Genomic DNA, 16,891 nt, shown 5'->3' with positions numbered 1-16,891 from the left:
GTTTTGTTTTTTTTTCTGTAGTCATTTCCATCAATCTTTACCAGTTTTTTTCACATGAATAAATACTCATTCTGATATTTACCTCTATTTTCTTCTTGTGTTTGATTATTTCATTTATCATATTTAACTTCTTAATTTTTTTAACATATATTTATTATTGAGACACAGAGAGAGACAGAGCATGAGCATGGGAGGGGCAGAGAGAGAAGGAGACACAGAATCCAAAGCAGGCTGCAGGCTCTGAGCTGTCAGCACAGAGCCCAACGCGGGGTTTGAACTCACAAACTGTGAGATCATGACCTGAGCCGAAGTCTGATGCCCAACCGACTGAGCCACCCAGGCATCCCTATCGTATTTAACTTCTTAAAAGAATGATCCTATACAGAGAAGATTAGCATGGCCCCTATGCCAGAATGACACACAAATTTGTGAGGTGTTCCATATTAAAAAAAAAAAAAAAAGGAATGATCTTAATTTTTTTTTGCTTTTTCATAAAAATAGAATTATCTGGGGGCTGGGTGGCTCAGTCAGTTGGGGGTCCAACTCTTGATTTCGGCTCAGGTCATGATCCCAGTGTCATGGGATCAAGCCTCGTATTGAGCTTCCCAGGAAGCATGTAGCCTACTTGAGATTCTCTCTCTCTCTCTCTCTCTCTCTCTCTCTACCTGCCTGCCCCTCTCCCTCACTTGTGGTCTCTCTCTCTCTCTCTCTCAAAAAAAAGAAGAATTATCTGAATCTGCTTTTTACCTTCAATAGCAAATAATTTCTGGATTAATTAATAAAGTATTATTTTCTTTCTCTACTGATTTAAAATCATATCTTCACTGTATATCACATTAATGTCAATAATTAAACCAGCTTCTGAGGTTTCTATTGATTTTAATATCTTTTCCAGCATTTCACATTATTTAATTTTATATTGTATTTAAATATTTGAGCATAAATATATCTTTTATTATTTTTCTCAAAATGTTGGGTTAATCATTTGTTTCCTGATGAAATGTTAAATTATTGTATTATTTTAAAGAAATATTAAATGCAAATTTTTTATTTTAAATTTTTTAGAACTTCATCTTGTTAATTTTTGAGTAGCCAAACCAATAGCACTCCATTTATTTTAGTATTTTATTTTATATAATTTAGTAAATCTGTAGCTGTATCATATTGTTTGTGTGCTTTATAAATTTATTACAGAAAACTTTATATTTGCACACTTATTGAGATAAAATATATATTCTACTGTATTCTCGATTTGGATATTGGTTGTAGATAGAGAACCTCTTGGTTTTAGTCTAGTTGACTTTCTCTATTGATTTTCTGCTGTCAATTTCATTGATTTCTCCTTTAATTTATTATTTTCTCCTGCTTACCATGGATTTTATCTGTTCTTTCTTTTCCCTTAGTTTCCTAAGATGGAACCTTAGATAATGGATTTTAAGTCTTTCTTCTTTTCTAATATATATATATATATATATATATATATATATATATTCAATGCTATACATTTCCCTCTAAACACTGATTTCACTGTATCCTACAAATTTTGATAGTTTTATTTTCATTTTCATTTTTTTCAAAATATTTTTAATTTCTCTTAAGATTTATGCTTTGACCCATGTTTTATTTAAAAGTGTATTGTTTAACCTCCATGTATTTGGGGAGGTTCCAACTATCTTTCTCTTACTGATTTCTAGTTTAATTCCATTGTGGTCTGAGAGGAGCCATTGTATGATTTCTACTCTTCCAAATTTTTAAGGTGTCTTATGGTCCAGTGAAATATATATATTTAAACTCCCTTTTTAATATTTATAACTTTCTTCTTTCTTCTTTTTCACTTTTGCTGCCTTTCATTTTCATTTCTCTTTTTCTTTTTTTCTCCATCTTTTCTTCTTACCTTCCTTTGTATTTATTTGTGTTTCACAAATTTAACCATTATTAAAAGCAACCTTCAACCGGTGGATTTTATTCCTATATATTTTAGTATTTAATAGTTATTTAAGTCTGTGGGGCTAAAAGATAGGTTTTACTTCCAGTTCTTTTATAAACTGATTGTATATTGCTTTAGTAGCTCACCTCTTTCTTAATCTACCTTAAGCAGATTGAAATTCCATTCTCATTGTATTGTGATTTTCTTCTAAAAATACCAATACATTTTCTTCAACAAATGGATGAACAAACATTTGGACCAATGAATGTCGATTCTCTTGTTTTATGTCAGATTTTATGGCACTTTCTGAATTTAATCCTAATTTCCTGGAGTCAAAAGGAGCCAGATCATAAAAACACGTGCTGAGAACTCATCTATGTTTAGGCAAGAGTGAAGGTTTCCCCATATGACTCATGGGAGATGGAGATTTTAGCATGTCCACTAAGGTGAAGTTCTAGGAAACTGGTATCTGGGTTAATACCAGAGACTGCATTTCTTACACCATTCTTCATGAAACCTTTGGCTTTTGAGAGGCATTCATTTGGGAACTTTTACCTGGGTTCACACTGGGTGTGTACGGCTGATTTCTGCTCCTATGCACTGTTCCTCTGACAGAAATGGTGATGTCCAAATGATCTAGCTTGGTAAGGGAATGGGAAGAGAGAATGGAAGGACCTTTCCCTCTCTGCCTGTAATATACATACATGCAAATTCACAATATGAGGAAAATTGATGTTGCTTGATAAATGTTAGTCACTCCATAGATGTATATGAGGAACAAGATTACATAGCTATTATCTATTTTAGTGTTGAAGTGTCTGAGGGGAAAAAAAATGAGTGTCACATCTTGTATCTTACCCTATATAGTTTCAAATGTAATTTGAAATCTCATGTAATTCACAGTGAATGCCACTTTATTAGGTCCACCTATATTCCCTTGGATTTTCTAAAGTAATAATAATTTAGCATCTGTTTTCTTCTGGAGAGAGTTTTCAGAGTTTCCATGAGTAACTATGGTAGAGATATGAACCTGTCTGGTTGAAGCTATCTCTAATATATGTATACTCCAAGAATCTTATAGCTTATTTCTTAGTAATTGAGAGGGGGAAAGGAAGTATTTGAAACACTTTACTATGTGTTTTGTCAATTTTCAAATATCTTTATTGTATCAGAAACACTTGAAATTGTTTCTTATGAAGCAAAAGTGAATTTTCACTACAGTTAATGCTGGTTGTTAACATTTTGAGGGAAAGAATATTCAGAAATGTTTTTGTCAATGAACAACATCTTCAAGAATCACTGTTGATAAATAAAATGAAATATAATTTTAAGAAGTGAGTAAGCAGAATTTACTGATCCAGTAACACAATAAAAAAGAAATAAAAATTGATGAGGATATAGAAGTCTATAGTCAGATCCTGTTTGCACTTCTTTGACCTCAGTGTCCCTTAAATGCCCCTTAAACACTTCTAGTTTTCATAACAAACATTGGAGAAGGGCTGTTGAGGTCATTTCCATCCCATAAATATTTAACAATTCCCCCAATTCCCAAGACTCTATGTATTAGGGTGGAATAAACTTTCAAGAAAAATTTGTCTTAACTAGTATGTTAATATCATGTAACTGTGGTTTTCAGTGTCTTTTTCCTTTCACTTTGGTGCCTGGATTGAATGATTCACCGCTAGTGAGGTTACAAGTCAAGTATGGATGCTTTTTTAATAAATCTCTATTTGCAAAATATATCTATAACTTTCTCATTCTCATAACAACAAAATCACCACCTCTACAACCAAAACCAATATCTACTTCTAATGATAATATAGTCTTTGAGTTTTTGCTATGTTCCGATGGTATAATTATCATTCATTGGTTAGTTCATTTATCATTACAGAACCTCCATGTATAGGTACTAACATATTTAGTAATAACTGAAAGGATAGGTAGACTGTAGCCATAGAAATATTGCATATTGAACAAACATACAGTGGTTAATACACAATTCAAGAGTGAAGAAACTTCATACTGCCCTTCAAACAGCAGCAGGAAGGAAGTGAGAAACAACCTCTTTGACTCTGTCTCATAGTTATGTTGAGATGCTTTATGAACAGAATTCAAAAAGCATTTTAAGGGCAAGTAATATTATCTGGCAGGACAGTTTTACTAATATATGTACATATGTGTGCTTTTCAAAGAATAATCATCTTTCCTCCAGCACCATCAGAATTATGGAATTTTTCTGTAGGAAATACATAGGTCCTTCCATTGTGGAAGAGAGAGAGAAAGACATAAAGAGAGAAAAAGAGTGAGAGACAGGGAGGGAAGGAGGGAGGGAGAGAAAGAGAGAGAGACATGGGAGTCAAGCAAGATAGCAGTCTCTGAGACATGGGTTATATTGAAGGGTTTTAGGCGGCTGTGAAACAGAAATGGCAGTAGAGGAGGGAGTCACCTGTACATGACGAACCTACATGTGGCATTGTAATGAATAAGCCTGATGAAATGAAGGAAGCTCAAAAGGCAGTTTGCATAAAGAAAAGTAGCAGCAGTGCTTGGACTGGCCTTAAAGGGTTTAACAACTGGGAACACTGGGAAGAGAAACTGCAGAAGAATGTTTTTTAAATAGCACTTACGATAAAGAACCTAAGAAGAAGACATAGAACTTTATGAAGACTTGGTGGCAAAAATATAAAGCCAGAATCCATACCATGTGTGGTGATCATAGCTAATACTTAGCACTTAATATGAGTAAGGCACTGTGCCAAAACTCCACATAGATTATTTCATTTAATTCTGTGAAGTAGATGTTATTAGTGCTCAAGTAAGGCAAAAAAATGCACACAGTGATATTCTTCCCAATGCCAAACACCTTGTAAGTAGATATCAAACCTGGCAGTCTCATCCCAGAGGTCATGTTCATCATAACTGATAAGCATAAGCTGCATCATACACACTGAAAGAGAAAAGAAACAAAGAAAGAAAGAAAGAAAGAAAGAAAGAAAGAAGAGAGAGAGGGAGGGAAGAAGGAAAGGAAGGAAGGAAGGAAGGAAGGAGCAAGAAAGGAAGGAAGGAGGAAGGAAGGAAGGAAGGAAGGAAGGAAGGAAGGAAGAAAAGAGAAGGAAGGAAGGAAGGAAGGAAGGAAGGGAGGAAGGAAAGGAAAGAAAGGATGGAAGGAAAGGATGGAAGGAAGGAAAATGAAGGAAGGAAGAAAAGAGAAGGAAGGAAGGAAGGAAGGAAGGAAGGGAAAGAAGGAAGGAAAGGATGGAAGGAAGGAAAAGGAAGGAAGGAAGGAAGGAAGGAAAAGGAAGGAAAGAAAAAGAAGGAAGGAAGGAAGGAGAGAGAAAAGAAAGAAAGAAAGAGGAAAGAAAGAAAGAAAGAAGAGAGAGAGGGAGGGAGGAAGGAAGGAAGGAAAGGAAATAATGAAGGAAGGAAGAAGGAAGGAAGGAAGGAAGGAAGGAAAGAAGGAAGGAAAAAGAAGGAAGGAAAAAGAAGGAAGGAAGGAAGAAGGGAGGGAGGGAGGGAGGGAGGGAGGGAGGGAGGGAGAGAGAGAGAAAGAAAGAAAGAAAGAAAGAAGAAAGAAAGAAAGAAAGGGAAGAAAAAGAAAGAATGACAAAGGGAATGAAACTAATCAAGACTTAGAGCCCTCTCTCTCACTAAGGAATATTTATCAGCTCTTTGTTGTCATTACTCACTTATAACCATCCTTTTCCAAGAAGACTGAAAATGCCTCTCTCTGAAGGTGTCGGGAGAGGCAACAATATACCCTATGGAATTTAGTTATTGATAATGTTCTCCAGATGATAAATTTAAGGCTTTAGTCATTAGATGTGACTTAGCTAAATACTCTGTACTGTGTGTCCAAGTTTGAAAAGGATACACGAAAAATGTTTACTCTAAAAAATGCAGGATAATATCTTGTAATTTGGTCATTGAGATAGAGGCCATAAAGGGATGCACAGTCTTACTGGTTATCTGCTCCCCAACCTCCAGCCTCACGAACACAGGAGAAATAAGAGCAGTCAGATATTTGAAGTCTATAGCATTTTCTCGGCAGCCAAAAATTATGAAAGCTTTTATTTAGATGATGGAATTTATAACCACTAAAGAAATGGTTCAAATTGCTTGAAAGTTGAGATAACTCTAAGTCATCTTCCTAGGAAGATCAAGATATTAAAAACTTACCAGTCAGGAAGAACTTTACGGAAGTAAATGCCCTCCATAAGTAAGAAAAAATATGTTTTCACTATATTTTCTGGCTCAAAATTATATTAAATTACCTAAAAAATAGTGTCATTAGTTACCAGTGAGCGATGGTTCATGCCTCCCTTTGAATATAAGCAAACAAAGTTTTTTAGGGTTTTGTTCTTGTCCTTATTTTAGGAAGTGCAGGCATTTTTCCTTGTGATTTATCTTGTTCATTTTAGCATGGTAAATAAAAATCTCAGCAATATATTTAGGTTATCTTTTCAGAAAGAAGCATTTTTTTTTTGTTCTGTTTTGTTTATCAGCTGGTGACAGAAGGAATGGATGTCCCACTAGCTGATTTTTCATGGGGAGATTGTCAGTTTAGTGATACACTTTTTCCACTCACCCATGACCATTTTGTTGAGGGCGTTTTATGTGATAGGCCTTGGAGATACACAGATGAGTAGGTGAAATGTATTGTCTTTACTCATTGAGTTCAGAGAAATATATCTTAAGCAAATATGTGCATAAATTATTTACATCTTATTACAATTGTAATGGGTACCCTAAAGGAGAAAACCAGCATGTTTCCAAAAGTGCGTCCTGAGAAAACATGAATAGACACTTCTCTAAAGAAGACATCCAGATGGCCAACAGGCACATGAAAAGATGTTCAACGTCGCTCCTTATCAGGGAAATACAAATCAAAACCACACTCAGATACCACCTCACGCCAGTCAGAGTGGCCAAAATGAAGAAATCAGGAGACTATAGATGCTGGAGAGGATGTGGAGAAACAGGAACCCTCTTGCACTGTTGGTGGGAATGCAAATTGGTGCAGCCGCTCTGGAAAGCAGTGTGGAGGTTCCTCAGAAAATTAAAAATAGACCTACCCTATGACCCAGCAGTAGCACTGCTAGGAATTTATCCAAGGGATACAGGAGTATTGATGCATAGGGGCACCTGTACCCCAATGTTTATAGCGGCACTCTCAACAATAGCCAAATTATGGAAAGAGCCTAAATGTCCATCAACTGATGAATGGATAAAGAAATTGTGGTTTATATACACAATGGAATACTACGTGGCAATGAGAAAAAATGAAATATGGCCTTTTGTAGCAACATGGATGGAACTGGAGAGTGTGATGCTAAGTGAAATAAGCCATACAGAGAAAGACAGATACCATATGGTTTCACTCTTATGTGGATCCTGAGAAACATAACAGAAACCCATGGGGGAGGGGAAGGAAAAAAAAACAAAAAAAAGAGGTTAGAGTGGGAGAGAGCCAAAGCATAAGAGACTCTTAAAAACTGAGAACAAACTGAGGGTTGATGGGGGGTGGGAGGGAGGGCAGGGTGGGTGATGGGTATTGAGGAGGGCACCTTTTGGGATGGGCCCTGGGTGTTGTATGGAAACCAATTTGACAGTAAATTTCATATATTAAAAAATAAAAAATAAAATAAAAAAATAAAAAAAAAAAAGTGCGGCCTGATCTAGACTGATCAGTGAGGTGGGGGTGTAATATAAGTTATGCAAAACTTTTCTAAGGAAGATATTTTTAATGTAAACTATAACAGATATATATCTCCATGCAGAAAAGGTGGGAAGCAGTCATGGTCTGGGGACACTGTATGCATGGCTAGGAAAGCTGGCAGGAAACCGAGGAAGTCAATGCTGCTAGAGAAAACAAAGCAGGGGAGAACGTGGGAGAGGAAGACATGAGTGGGGAGGCCATATCACAGTGACTACTTAGAGTTATTTGTGATCAAAAAGTAGAGAAGGGGTTGATCTTTGATTTAAAGACCCCCGCTGGCAACAGCAATCTAAAAAGCTTAAGTAACTGTGCTGTTAATTGATTGCAAGAAAAAAATTGTTTTCCATCCAGCCCCACTTCCATTTTTTGTTAATCAAATCAAATTTTATTGAACTCGGAAAAGAAAAAGGACATTTAGATGTGAACTATATTGTGTTTTGTAGGAGTTAGTTTATATAAAGTACTTGAAGAAACCTTGCAAATGATGTACTTTTCATGTGGTAGAGTTGTAGACATATTTCTTATAGCAAAATGGATTAAAATTAAAGGGCTAAAACCTGAAATGAGGACACGCTTACCAGCATGCCAGTTGCTTAGGTTTAGAAATAGTACCACTAAGTGCAGAGCAGCTTGAAGAAATCCAGTTACTTAAATTAGGATGCACCAGTAGACTTTAAGATTTTAGTTTTTTTTTCTATTAAAGAATGTTTAAGTGAAGGTAGAAAATGAATTTTACCATAAAACTAGCTTTAAGTTTACTTTCATTCTGAAAGCATACCAGCCAGTTGCACTAATCTGTCCTGCCGACCAAAATGTGCTTGAGTTTTTATTCTGTTATGGCCAGATATTTGTTCCATGTAATTCTAAACCTCTCTAAGTTTGGCAATGGGGAAGACAAAGAACACATGAAACTATTGATTCCTTCAAAAAAATATGTTGAATACCTATCAGGTGTTGATGACTTTTAGGTGTTATGGGTGATAGATAAGAGACATAGTTTCTACCCTCAAGGCATCTTGGGGAGGACTTACATTTCCTATACGGAAAATAGAAGAGATGGTAATATATAACACATGCCATGTAAAAATGCTGTACTAGATCAGAAGAGGAAAAGCTCAACTGAAATAGGAAATGAGATAGAGAAGCCTCAGAGAAAGTAGCATTAAAATCACCTTTAAAGAATGAACTGAGGGGTGCCTGAGTGACTCAGTTGGTTAAGTCTGTCTGACTCCAGCTCAGGTCATGGTTCATGAGTTTGAACCCCGCACTGGGGCTCTCTGCTGTCAGCATGGAACCCGTTTCAGATCCTCTGTCTCCCTCTCTTTCTGCCCCTCTCTAGCTCATGTTGTCTCTCCCAAAAATACATAAACATTTTTTTTAAAAAGAATTAACTGAAATAATTATTATTATTATTATTATTATTATTTTATTTGAGGGAAAGAGAGAGAGAGAGAGAGCATGCACAAGTGGGGCAGACAGGCAGAGGGAGAGGGAGAGGGAGAGAGAGAACTTAAGCAGGATCCATGCTAAGCACGAATGCTGATGCAGGGCTGGATCCCACGGCACTGGAATCATGACCTGAGCTGAAATCAAGAGTTGGATGCTCAACCGACTGAGCCACCCAGGTGCCCCAAGAATGAACTGAAATATTAATAATAATGTCAATACAATACAATAGAAGCTGCCTTTGTTGAATGTTAAGTACTAGTTGCTTTACGTACATTTTTTCATTCATTCCTCACAAGAATTCTTTGAAATAGTACTGTTATCCCCACTTTCACCAATGAAGAAACTGAGGGTCAGAGTGATAAAACAATTTGCCCTAATATTATAGCTAATACATTTGAATTCAGATGTTTTACAGTGAAACTTGCCTCATTATTTATTTTGCATCTCAGGTGAAGGGTTCGGCAAGAAATAAAGCTATAAAAAGTCAAAATATCCTTAAATAGCATTTGTCCTATTTGTCAAGGTAGGGGTATGGTAAGAAAGCAAATCCCGAAAGACCAGAAGTCCTATTTGACAGTGTAGGGTAATTTTCAGCTAGAAAAGCAAGCTAAGGCAAAATTTTACAAAATCTTTTATGCCCAGCAAGGGAATGTGAACAGTATTTGATAGAGCATGGAGAAAATTTTTAAATCTCTGATTAGAAGAGTGATATGATGGATGTAACACATACAAGGATTAGTCTAGCTGTGGTATGAAAGGCGCATTCAAACAGAGAGAGAATGGAGATAGAATGGGCATTGAGGAGGGGTACCTGTTGGGATGAGCACTGGGTGTTGTATGGAAACCAATTTGACAATAAATTTCATATTAATAAAATAAATAAAATAACAATAAAAATATTCTGTTAGAGAGTAAAAAATATCTGCATACATAAATAAAATAAAATAAAACATAAAAAAGAAAAAAAAAAGAAGAGAACACTTCAGCAGTCCAGAAGCATGATGCTCAGAGTCTGAGTTTTGGGTGGCAGCAGAGGGAATAAGAAGAGAAAAATATATATGAGACCCAAAGAAAAAGTAAAAGGAGGAAATAGCAGTGAGAAGCTTTGAAAGGTTTTTAATTCAGGAACCCATTATTTTTTAATGTTTTGGGAGACATAAAAGGTCTCTAAGCAAAAAAAAAAAAAAAGCAAAAAAAAAAAAAAAATCATCTTCCAGCGCTTTTCTTTCCCATCTAAAGATTCTCAGTTTACAGAATAGTCTACTTTTATTTGGGGGTAAAAGTCCACATCTGTGCGTGCCAGGCTTGTGCTGGGCTATCTCATTACTGCTCCAGCCTTTGTGCCTCGAATCTTCAGATGGATGGCTTTTTCCATCATATATCATCACCACGACAGCACAGGCATGATCTACTACAGCAAACGCTGTAACCCTGATGATGTGGATGGTAGTAATAACACAGCCTACTCAGGGGAGCAAAAGGCAGCGGTGTGTGTGTGTGTGTGTGTGTGTGTGTGTGTGTGTGTGTGTTTTCTTAAAGGTAAACTGGAAAGGTGGGGGGGGGAGGGGAAGTGAACTCAAAAATTAAATACTGCCTTTTCAGAGATTCAAAATAACTGCTGCAGTGTTGGCAAGAGGCAAAGTGATAAGGCAGCATGGAGAAATAGAACGCTGTGGATAATACTGAAATTCACTCTGGGAATCACAGTCATAGAAATCAATTTTAAGATTAAAAAATTGAATTGGTAATTTTGACCCACACTGCGATTGAATTATGTGGATCGTGGCTCTTAATTAAAGTTGCATGCCCATCAGGTAAAACCCTCGGGTGTGTATGAAGCAAAAAAGAACATTTCAATGCCTTTTAAAAAGAAAAGACCCTAACTCTGTCTTGGAAAAATTATTTTTCTAAGAACTACCTTAATTTTAGTTTTTCTTTCTCATGAGAATGACCATGAGAATATTCCAAATTCCCGTTGATAATTAAAATACTATTGCAGCGTCTGAACTGAATACCAGTCATGAAAATTAATAATGCTATAGGTCTCAATTTTTCTATCTGAAACATTGACAAAGTCAGATTAATATTTTAGGATAAGGGCTGTGCCCTTTAACTGAGTCTCTCTGCATACCCGCTAAGCTGATTTGGTCTCTCCCTTAGCTAAACATCCCAGATTACTTAATTTTCAGATTTACAGCTGTGGCTTGTAAAGAGTTTCTCTTCCCTCCCTTATACACAAATCGATTCCCCTTGGGTGCTGGTATCTTAATCATATAATCATTTGGGTTGGAAGGACCTACGCTGGGGCACTAATCTATCCTCGTGAATCACAGCGGGATTGATTTTATTATTACTAAGTCATTCCTGATCAATGAGTGTGGGGTTTCTGCCTTGAATCTCTCCAATGATGACGATTCCACAGCTTCCCCTGGCAGCTAGTGCCATCCCCAGCTATTCATATTGTTATAAAGTTAGTCCTTATATTTAACCTAAATTTTCCCTTGTGGAATTGAAGCCTATTGCTTCTTGTTCTGTCCTCATTGACTAATGAGAATTGGTCCCTCTCCTCTTTATAACATCCCTTAACGAATTTGCAGACAGTTATGTTTCCCCCCAGTCTTCTCTTCTCCAGACAGAACATGCCCGCTTCCCTTAACCTTCCCACATAGGTCTAATTTTCCAAACCCTTTATCATCTTTGTGGCTCTCCTCTGAACTCTCTCTGTTCTGTCTATGTCTCTTTTGAAATGGGATGCTACAACCTAAATGCAGCATTTCACTGGAGGCCAAAACAACAGAAGGAAGCACAGAATAGTAGCTTTTTGCTGCGTATGACAATTTGTATTAACTACTTTACTGCCATTTAGTAGAACTAGTAGAAATTGCATGCATGTGAGTAGAATCTTGCCCAGGTTCTCCTAAATGCATGAGCTAAGGTAGTGGCAGATTCACTGATTTGCTCATATAATCCCTTAAACAGGTCATTGCTAGCAAAAGTCTTATTCTGCAGAAGCATCCATGAGACTGTCTGAACTTGCATTCTTTTCAGGGCCTAACTCTCCTCCACCCCTCAAACCAGCAATAAACAGCAAAGTAGTAAACAATCAAATGGTTAACAAATTAAAGTCTTAATTATCACTCATATTTGGTATACATGTGAATTCTTTGTCTACACATGATCAGAGAATCAAAAAAAAAAAAAAAAAACCAAACCATACGAGAAAATGGAGGGAAAAATCAACATGTATTTTTCAAAAGGCAGGATAGTTTTAAGTTTTCCTCTCCTAGTTGGCTATTTATGCATCACTCAGATGTAGACTTTAAAAAATTCATGATTTAATACAATGACAATTTTTCCCAAAATGTCACTGCACAAAATAATAGCAGACCTCACAGAATGCCAGAATGCTAGTTCTGGAAGAGGTCTTAAAAATAACCCTCTTAGGAAACATTTAATGAAACTTAAAACCTAGAGAGATTAAATGAATTGCTTAAGATTGACTCCTAAGATTGATTCATTATTGAATGCATTTTTTAAAACAAATATGCAATTTATACCTAGTAAGTGCCAGCCAAGGACCTTAACATGAAATGTAAAATCAAATATGAGATACATCTTAGGCTAAAGAGCTAGTTAGTTGGAGTTTCAGGACCAAAATCTATGTCTCCTGAGTATGTATCACCATTTATTTACCGTTACAAAACACTGCCTGTCATTTGGAGTGCTAATCGCATTTCATTCTTTCTCAAAATATAAGAGGATTACATTGCCAAAGCACAACTACCAGATAAAGTTCACCTCAGTTGTGTTTGAAGAGAATCAGTTGAAAGAACTAGTAGGACTTCAAGAGTTGTCATTGATTGTGTACTTCCACAACAACAAAAGACACAATCTCATTTGGGGGAACATAGTCCAGTCTTCTTATAAATTTGGGGCGTGCTTTTAGATCCACATGATTTAACTCATGTCTCCATAATCCAGTGTGTGCTTTGTAGTTTATGCTCAGTGGCCACGTCTTTCATTGGAAAGATAGATTGGAGAGTTAAGAAGGAAAATCTGTATTATAAAATTTAATGTGTATACACAACTCCCAAGGATCTTGCTAAAATGCAGAAATGATTGAGTAGCTCTGAGGTGGTACTGAAATTCTGCATTTCTAAAATGTTTCTAGTTGATAACAATGTTGCTTGTCTTTAGGCCACACTTAAAATATAAAAGGTTCTAGAGATAATTAGTTTAAGATCTATATGAATTGGACTGGATTCCAATCAGTAGAAGTATCAATGCCTGAGAAAAAGTAACCAGAAGGACAAAAAACTTTCACAGGCTTTTCAAAGGTAGTCACACCATATCTTCTCTTGCTTAATATACTGTTTCAACATGTGGTTAAATAGGAAGTTTGAGTAAAATGGGCTCTTCTATATACACCTTAAGAGAAAATTAAAATAGGGGCTCCTGACACGTGGGTGGCTCAGTCAATCATCTGACTCTTGGTTTCATCTCGGGTCATGATCTCATAGTTCATGAGTTCAAGGCCCACATCTGGCTCAGCACTGACAGTGTGGAGCCTGCCTAGGATTCTGTCTCTCCCTTTCTCTCTCCCCCTCCCCTGCTCTCTCTCTCTCTCTCTCTGTCTCTCTCTCTCTCTCTCTCTCAATATAAATAAATAAACTTGAAAAATTAAAAACAAAATAAAATAGGGGACACCTAGGTGGCTCAGTCAGTTAAGCATCCGACTTCTGCTCAGGTCATGATCTCGTGGTTCGTGTGCTGACAGCTTAGAGCCAGGAGCCTGCTTTGGACTCTCTCTCTCTCTCCCTCTCTCTGCCCCTCCCCTGCTCATGCTCTGGCTTTATCTTTCTCTCTTCCTCTCAAAAGTAAATAAACAGTAAAAAAATTTTTTAAAGAGAGAATTAAAATAGGTAAATATCCTTCACTTATCCAAGTACAAAAAGCAACACATAATAGAGCTTGACTGATTTAATCTGGCTCCTTAAAACAGCATTAGGGTCATTTTTATATATTTTATGTAGAGGCTATTCATAAATATAAACGTGTTAATTTCAAAATCTTGAGTCTTGTAATTCTTGTCCTTGTCACTATTAATTTTATTGGTTTGGTCCACATGAAAATCACTTCATTATTTTATGCCATCTGTTATTTTAGATATTTTTATAAGATGAAAAATAAACCCAGTCAGTCATTTTGGTCAGTTCAGTAAACAAACCACTCAAATGGGGGGAAAATATCAATATATTGTGTTGTTTTGCTCAATGTCCACAGCATTTTTTAAAGTTTACAAGTTGGTTAGTTAAATCAGTTAGATTATCGTCCATTCACTAGACTCTGACACAACAGAATGTACTGTTCTCTGGAGCCAGATATTCCTGTAAGCATTGGATAAAATTCACCTAAAAAGATTTCCTAAAATGCCTGATTCTTTCTTATTCATCCATTTATTCATCATATATAATGGTAGGATGTCTACTGAATCAGAGATTTATTTTAGTCTTAGTAATAAAAACGGGTACTGGGAAATTGTTCAGTGGAGATTTGAAGTTATTATCTTGAAGAATATATTATTATTATGGAAGAATCATAATTGTAATGAGACAGTGTTTGGCTTTACAAAGACCAGGCAGAAAGAAACCCAGCAGTTTTCTTACATACCCAATCATTGCTAGGTAGAAACACTGCAAAAGAACCAAGGAGCTAAATGATAGGAAACTCTAATGTCTATTGCTCATTTCATGGGTTCATGGGTTCTGTTAATGTTTTATATTAATATAGAAACAGTTTTGGGGGCACCTGGGTGTCTTGGTAAGTTAAGTGTCCTACTCTGGATATCGACTCAGGTTGTGATCATGAAATGGAGCCCTGCCTCAGGCTCCATGCTGAGCATGGAGTGTGCTTGGGATTCTGTCTCCTTCTCTCTCTCTCTCCTTCTCTGCAACTCCTCTGCTTGCACACACACACACACACACACACTCTCTCTCTCTCTCTCTCTCTCTCTCTCAAAATAAATAAATATTTAAAAAAGAAACAGTTTTCAAAACATAAATTATATGAAATAAACATAATTTAGTAACCCAGAAATTTCTTCTAAACCACCTAAAGATTTGTTTTAAGCCTGGACTGAATTTATTATGTTTGGCACTAATATTTTCCAAAAGAGCATTCATTCCTAAGGAATAGACTTCATGCTTTCCTTGCTTCATACAGTGTCTAGGTCCTAGTACATACAGACATACAAAATAAATGGTTGTTGAATGGATAAATAATTATTACATCACAATCCTTTCTGTCAATTTTATTACCGACAAAAAGTTTCAGGCTGGCCACAAAAAGTATTTATGGTTGTTTCAATATAGTAAGTCTAGAATATTTAGGCACAAGTAAAGTAGATTCAAGATTTCTATAACAATATTCCTAAAATTGAAAAATAACCAAATACAGTTGTCAGGATGGGAAAATGAACAAATGGCTGTTTGTTTGTTTGTTTGTTTGTTTTTCTCTTCAATAGTAGATACTACAAGAAACCTTGATTCATATTCATGATTCATGATGATTCATCACTGATATAAAGAATCTGTTTTAGTGAGTATACTTTTTTCTTTGTTGTTCATACCAAATTGTAATAAGAATTATTGACAGGAAGAAACCTGTAGTTATGGTACCAAGTTGTTTCTCAGTCTCCACAGTGTGCTTACCTCCACCACAATTCTGGAAACACTTGGTATCTCCACTATCAGCCTACTCTTGTCCCATTCTTAACTTTAGTAAAAAACAGTTGAGTAATACAAGGTAATACCATTATTATCAGCATTAAGGCAGTCTTGTTCTTTGTACCCATTGTCTGTGAATATCAGCCCTAATGGTTGCACTTTCGCCTTGCTTTGAGACATAATCTACATTTTTATACCTTAGGCTTTTTGCTTAAAAATTTACTTAAATTTATGTTTTTAAATTATATTTGTAATATATGTTCATTGTATAAAATATTTTAAAATGTATAAATTGAAAGTAAAAATTACCTGTAATTCTAGCAATTAGGCCCAGAACTTTTCCCTTGTGCTTAAATATGCCTTGATAACCAGACTAATTCTCCAGTCATGTTAAGACAAGGTATTGCCTATTCTTAGTGACTGAGAATAGCTCTGTATTTAATACAGTTCTTTGATCCCTAATCCCCATTAAAATACTTCTGTGAAGTTGCCTGCCTGTGTATCTGAATATAAAGCTTTTAAATTCCCAACCTCCAGATTAAGATTGTTGTATTTATATTAATTCTTACAATTTCTCAATATTGCTATCCTAGATTTCCACAACAGTCTAATAATGTTGATTATTAACATATTCTTTTCTCCTCTGGATTCTGTAAATGGCAATGGACAACCTTCTCCCTAGGACCTGTCCCACTTCTTTGGTAGTACTCTCATTTGAATTATTCAGGGTCCTATCAGGAGATAGAATTTTTGCATGAATTTGAACAGGAGATTGGAGTGGTTGGACAGACTATAAAGCATATATCAAAGAGTACAGAAATAGCAGTTATATGGAACAGCCACTACCTCCAGGGCTGATGTTGAGCATCCCAGTAAGGAACATATCTGGAAGAGGCACAACGCCAGGGCTGAGATCCAGACCTCCATGAAGGGGGTGAAACTTGGCCTCCTGGAGAATGGAGAAGTTGTTGAAATGCCGTATCTCTAGTACTCACTGGAAAGCTACTAATGGGGAAGTGTCACATTTTAGAACTCATTGTGAAGCCGCCTAAGTCATCTCATCCATGGGGAGGT

The 16,891-nt window shown here is 36.1% G+C and overlaps 1 pseudogene; it reads left to right on the top strand.

The window, feature by feature from the left end:
* Window positions 1–351: 351 nt before the first annotated feature.
* LOC125924121 (uncharacterized) lies at window positions 352–448 on the top strand (annotated as a pseudogene).
* Window positions 449–16,891: the final 16,443 nt, after the last annotated feature.

Source organism: Panthera uncia, chromosome B1 (genome assembly GCF_023721935.1).
Source record: "Panthera uncia isolate 11264 chromosome B1, Puncia_PCG_1.0, whole genome shotgun sequence".
Taxonomy (NCBI): Eukaryota; Metazoa; Chordata; class Mammalia; order Carnivora; family Felidae; genus Panthera; species Panthera uncia.
Note: the sequence above shows the minus strand (reverse complement) of the source record. Positions and strands in the feature narration are given on the sequence as shown.